The sequence below is a fragment of the Magnolia sinica genome, chromosome 1, assembly GCF_029962835.1.
Source record: "Magnolia sinica isolate HGM2019 chromosome 1, MsV1, whole genome shotgun sequence".
Taxonomy (NCBI): domain Eukaryota; kingdom Viridiplantae; phylum Streptophyta; class Magnoliopsida; order Magnoliales; family Magnoliaceae; genus Magnolia; species Magnolia sinica.
Window position 1 is genome coordinate 51,416,939 of NC_080573.1, and position 6,644 is coordinate 51,423,582.

Genomic DNA, 6,644 nt, shown 5'->3' on the forward strand with positions numbered 1-6,644 from the left:
GATATAGGCTTTCTAAATTGGTAATCTCTTTCTAATTTTTCTATTTTTCTATTTTTAGGATTAGGGTTTTATTTTCTATTTTTAGAAACTTTCTATTTTCAGGATCTCTTTTATTTTTGGAAACTGACTTACTTTCTAATTTAGGTTTAGAATTTTCCTAATTTCTTTTTAGAAACTTTGTATTTTCCTTTTTTACGAATTTTCCCTTTTTAAAACTAGTTTACTTTCTTTTTTTTTTTTGGAACTTTTTAATTTTAGACTTTCTATTTTTAGAAACTGACTTGTTTTGTTTTGTTATGCTTAACTTAAGTACTTCTAATTTGGTAACTTCTTTCCCACTCTCTTCTGTTTCTTTCTAGATTTCTATTTCCTCTCTTTCTTTTATGTTTAGGTTTAGAATCTGAATTGAGAGCTACGAGTGTTTCATGCCCAAGTGGGTCTATGACAACACTCGACGTCTCTTGACTAAAGGAGGATTGGTTGAGGGGTTAACTATCCATCGCAGGACTAGACACTGCTCAAGATCTCCATAGTTAATTGAGGTTATGGCTGCAAATCAACTGGCCAATCAACCAAAAGGACAACCTCAACCTCGGGTTGGGGAAGTCCGGGATGAGAATGAGGTTCATCAAGCACCCCCGCCTCGTATTTACGAGATTATTTACAACCGACGAGGGTGAGTACGGCCTCATGCATGGTTTTTCCAGAGAATACATGACACATGGATATCAAGCCAAGGGTGATCCAACTCCTTTCTAAATTCCATGGGCTTGAGTCAGAAAATCCGTACTTACACCTAAAAGAGTGCGATGAGATCATAACCACTTTATATTTTCCTAACATGTCTGACGACACGGTCAGGCTGAAACTCTTTCCCTTTTCTTTGAAAGAGAAAGCTAAGACATGGTTGCATTCACTATGTCCTCGATCTATTGGCACATGGAATGACATGATAAGGGAGTTCATAAAGAGATATTTTCCATATCATAAAATGAACACCCTTAGAAAGTCAATCATGAATTTCACCCAAAAGGAGGATGAAACATTCTTCCAATGTTGGGAGCAGTTCAAGGATCATGTCAGTTCCTACCCACAACACGGATTTGAAACGTGGCGCATTACACACTTCTTTTATGATGGTATGACATCTTCCATGCGCCAATTAGTCGAGACAATGTGCAATGGGGAATTCATGAATAAAAATGTCGATGATGCATGGGACTACTAGGATAGACTTTCTAAAAACACACAATCATGGGACAATACCCAAAACCAAGCACCATGTCTAAGTTGACTCAATCCAAGGAGAGAGGTGGAATGTATCTCCTGAAAGAGGACGATGATATCAATGCTAAAATGGCTTATCTCACCAGGAAACTTGAGGCCATGGAATTAAAGAAGGATAAGGATAAGGAAATTGTTTGCGGTATTTGTGCTTGCAACGTTCACACAACTGAAAATTATCTAACAATACCTGCCTTTCAAGAAGTGTTGAATGAGCAATCCAATGCCGTGAACAATTACCAAAGACCTTTCAATGGACCTACCTCCAATACATACAATCCTGGTTGGAGAAATCATCTAAACTTTAATTGGAGGAATGGACAAACAACTACCCCTCAAGGTTTCTTCAATGAAAATCCAAATCAAAGGAAACCTCAAGAAGAACCGGTTCAAAATTCCTCATAAGAGCTTACTCAACCAATACGAGAACTTACAAAATCTATGCAAAAGATGGATTCATGTATGACGGTTATAGAAAAGGGGATGCTTCCTGCTCAACCTCTCCCCAATCCTAAACCGCAATATGAGATAAGTGATCTAAGCTCTTCAAATCAGATGGAACAAGCTAAATCCATTACCACTCTTGGGAGTGGGAAGACAACTGACAAAACCATTCTGGTTAGGGTTGAAAAGCCTAAGGAACCGGAAGAGGACAAAGATGATGGATCTAGCCATGCTCCACAAGAATTAGACTTGAAACCTCAAAGGAAGTTAGTTGCTCCATTTCCCCAATGGTTGGCTGCACTAAAACCTCTCTCTAACTCTCAGGACATTCTAGAGGTGTTGAAATAAGTGAAGGTCAATATTCCCCTACTTGATGTCGTAAAACAAATACCTTCATATGCCAAATTCCTGAAGACTTGTGTACAACCAAAATACGACAAAATATTCAAAAGAAAATCTTATTGACTGAGAAAGTAAGTGTCATCCTAAAGCAAGATGTGTCATAGAAATTCAAAGATCCTAGTAGCCCAACCGTACCTTGTGTAAGAGGGAACTACTGAATTGAGCATGCACTGCTTGATTTAGGAGCAAGTGTAAATCTGATTCCCTACTCGGTGTACAAATAGTTAGGTTTGGGCGAATTAAAACCCACCCTAACCACATTACAACTTACTGATCGCTCTGTTCGTGTACTGAGAGGAATAATTGAGGATGTGTTGGTCCAGGTTGACAGATTCTACTACGCTATAGATTTTATCGTCCTATATACTGAACCCATCAGTAACATGAGCACTCAGATTCCTGTCATTCTTGGTCGCCCATTCCTTGCCACTTCAAATGTAATCATCAATTACATGAGTGGTGTCTTGAGCATGTCATTCGGGAATATGACATTGGAGTTAAACATCTTTTTCAACACAGGCAGACGGTTAGAGGATGATACGATTTCCACGACATTAACATGATTATCTTTTTCGTGGAAGATAGAACGCCTTTGACCTTATCCTCTGACCCTCTAGAGACATGCTTTTAACATGATTTTGATGATGACATGGTTAGGGAGATGGTTGCGATGCTTGATACTGCGCCGATACTTGAAGTTAACCGGTTGAGGCCACAATTTGAAGAATTGCGCCAAACCGAAGAAGTGCCTCTGCCGTCCAACCTCAAGGCACCAAAGCTTTACCTAAAACCTTTTCCCTTTGATTTAAAATATGTCTATTTAGGTCAAGATGAGACAAATCCGGTGGTGATTTCATCCCACCTTGAATAAGAATAGGAGAGTATATTCATATCTACTCTCATTGAGCATAAGGGAGCCCTTGGATGGACGATTGCGGACCTCACGGGAATTGACCCTTCAGTTTGTACTCACCGCATTTATCTCAAAGATAATGCAGAGACCTCTCGGCAATCACAATGTAAATTAAATCCAAACATAAAGGAAGTGATTAAAGCCGAGGTTCTTAAACTATTGGATGTGGGTATCATATACCCTATATCCGATAGTCAATGGGTGAGTCCAACTCAGGTGCTTCCTAAGAAGTCTAGAATTACCATTGTAGTCAATGTCAACAATGAACTCGTACCAACTAGAGTTACTACTGGTTGGAGAATGTGCATTGACTACAGGAAGTTGAATACCATCACGAGGAAGGACCACTTTCCTTTACCCTTCATTGATCAAATTTTAGAAATGTTAGCTGGTCATTCATATTAATGTTTCCTTGATGGGTATTTGGGCTACAATCGGATAGAGATAGCCCTTGAAGATCAGGAAAAGACACATTTACATGTCCCTATGACACCTTTGCTTACTAAAGGATGTCATTCGGACTATGTAATGCTCCTGTCACTTTTCAGTGATGTATGATGTGTATTTTTTCTGACATGGTGGGGCAATATCTAGAGGTCTTCATGGATGATTTCTTTGTCTTTGGTCCATCTTTCAGTGATTGCTTAAAGAATCTTAAATATGTGCTGAAAAGATGTGAAGAAAAGAATTTAGTACTCAATTGGGAGAAGTGTCATTTCATGGTTCGTAAGGGAATTGTCCTTAGACATATCATCTCGTCCAAAGGAATCAAGGTAGATAAGGCTAAAATCGATCTTATCTCTAACCTACCTCCACCTAAGAACATACGAGACATGCGATCCTTCTTAGGACATGCCTGATTTTACAGAAGATTCATAAAGGACTTTAGTCACCTCTCTCATCCCTTATGTAATCTACTTCAAAAGGATGCACCATACGAGTGGACTGAGCAATGCCAGGAAGCTTTCACTAAGCTTAAGGGCATGTTAACCACTGCACCTATCATGTAGCCACCTGACTAGAGCCTTCTTTTTGAACTTATGTGCAATGCATCTCGCTATGCTCTTGGAGTAGTTTTAGGACAAAAGAAAATAAGCCCTACGTTATTCATTATGCAAGTAGAACTCTAAATCCTGCCCAAGTGAAATACTCGACTACGGAAAAGGAACTTTTAGCTATAGTTTTCTCTTTGGACAAATTTAGGTCGCACTAAATCGGATCGAAAATCATTATTTACACAGATCATGCGGCGCTCAAGTATCTTGATGGATCCTCCTACTCTAAGAATTTGATTTAGAAATAAAGGATAAAAATGAAGTAGAGAACGAAGTGGCTGACCATCTTTTTTGCCTTAATCCCTTCGATTCCCTTGAGACGACACATATTAATGACATGTTCCCTGACGAACAATTGTTCAAAGTTTCCCATTCACCTTAATTCACTGATATTGTCATGCCCCAAACTTGGAAACTGGGCTCACAAAATTCTCAAAAGCCGAATCTGGAGCCGACAGCCTCCGTAGTACCCCATTCTCGGCTCCCAACACCCATATACTAGGTTCCTATCTTGGGATCCTATAAGGAGGATTTTGAACATGAATTTATTCTTTAACAAGCATAACCATAAGCATAACCCACGAACAATAACCAAGACACCATTACAAAATCCACTATGATAAAAAAACTTTAAGATACAATGTGCATAAAGGGAAATACAATGATAATAGTAACAGAAACTCCTGAAGCTCGACTGTACACTTGTAATCCTACTAAGCTACGACTGCATCCTTGTGTCACCTGCACGCATCTATCATGCTAAAGCTTAGAGGGTGGTGAGAGTGTGTGCGCAATATAAACATGCTCATGATGCAATATCAGAGTAATGCGGAATATACTAGTAAGTTTATGAATGCAATCAGCCGTACAAAGGCTATGCGATGCAAGGCATGAATGATGTCCACCATATTAAGGCCATGCGATGGAAGGCATGAATGATGTCGGCCATACCAAGGCCATGCGATGCGAGGCCTATGTAGCCAAATGTCATATGTGAGATGCAATGCACACATGCCAGTCTTCATCTAAATCCACATAACCATACAGCTCATCACTAGAGCATCAAATATCAGTACAGATTTCACTCTGGATCATCACTGGGGTTTAGTATACTCCAAATGGCACTGCCCCTTCCTCAGGTGAGCAGTCCAAGTGAGCGTAAGAAACCTCACTATCCACCTAGCCAATAGCCTACCAATACCTATCTGGCACGTCGATAGCGGACCAATTTATGAGCTGGTCATACTCAGCCTAACAATTGCCCCATACCATTGGGCAGGTATGGCCACACCCCCTTCTAACTGACCACGACACAATGGGAGATGCGACCTCCTGGTATTCGGCCCTCGTACGCTCATGTATCCACTCGATCTCGACGTTGGAGTCATCCTTTGGTACCATCGGGTTTAGAAATTTTAACCTAGGGATATTTATGGCACCCTGATGCTAATAATAGTATTTTCGGTATCCAATCCTGTCCTTCACGATATGCTTATGGAGACTATGACCCTGATGTTGCTAAGGCGTACAACACTCACAACAATAATGGAAGATACGTAAGTTATACAATCCAGTCATAGATCAATCCTGCACATATCATGTGCTCATGTGGGACAACTCTACCTATCAGGGAGCCCCATAACAACCTGCCCAATGGCATATGCAATGGTCAACCACATCTCATATCAAGCATGCAGATGATGCGTATGAGCATGTGTCATGATGCTATACTATCACGTGCTCATAATCGGTATCGATAATTGGCCTAATAAAGGGCCTAAGGGATGGTCACAATGTGAATATTTAACTATCATAGCCCATTAATGTGGACATTTAACCAACATTGCTCCCAAGGAGTGGCCCACATATAGCCAACGTATAGTGGGCCCATGGCCTCACACAAGGGCATAATATACATCATGATGGGCCTCACTCATGGGCCTAATACACATCACGATGGGCCTCACTCATGGGCCACATATGCATAAGATTGGGCCTCACTCATGGGCCTCATATCCATCACATCGGGCCTCATCATATGGGCCTCACATACATCAAATGGGTCGCAATACATGGGTCTCATATACATCAAATGGGCCGCAATACATGGGCCTCATATAATCAAATGGACTACAATACATGGGCCTCATATACATCAAATGGGCCACGTCCCATGGGGCCCGAATACATCACAATGGGCCACAACCCAAGGGCCTCAAACACATCACAATGGGCCTCTCATACGGGCCCAATATACATCACATCAAGGTGGGACCCACACACTATATTTTTATTTTATTATATCTACACCATACATCTATTTTTTTGAGATCGTTTAGAGCATTACCCAAAAATATGAATCATATCAAAAGATCATCTAGACCATACCACAAATAGCAGTGGAGATAATGATTTTCACTGTTAACAATTCACAGGGCCCACCATAACATTAATTTTCCATCCAATCTGTTCATAAGGTCACAAAGACCTGAATTAAGAGGAAAAACAAATTCCATATTAATCTAACACTTCTGTGACCCCAAACG

The 6,644-nt window shown here is 40.4% G+C and overlaps 1 non-coding gene across 1 annotated transcript; it reads right to left on the reverse strand.

Annotated features, from left to right (window-relative positions):
- Positions 1-997: 997 nt before the first annotated feature.
- On the reverse strand, positions 998-1,104 carry LOC131222864 (small nucleolar RNA R71). Its single transcript, XR_009160211.1, has one exon. It is a non-coding gene; the product is annotated as a small nucleolar RNA R71 (small nucleolar RNA).
- Between the last annotated feature and the right edge of the window lie 5,540 nt (positions 1,105-6,644).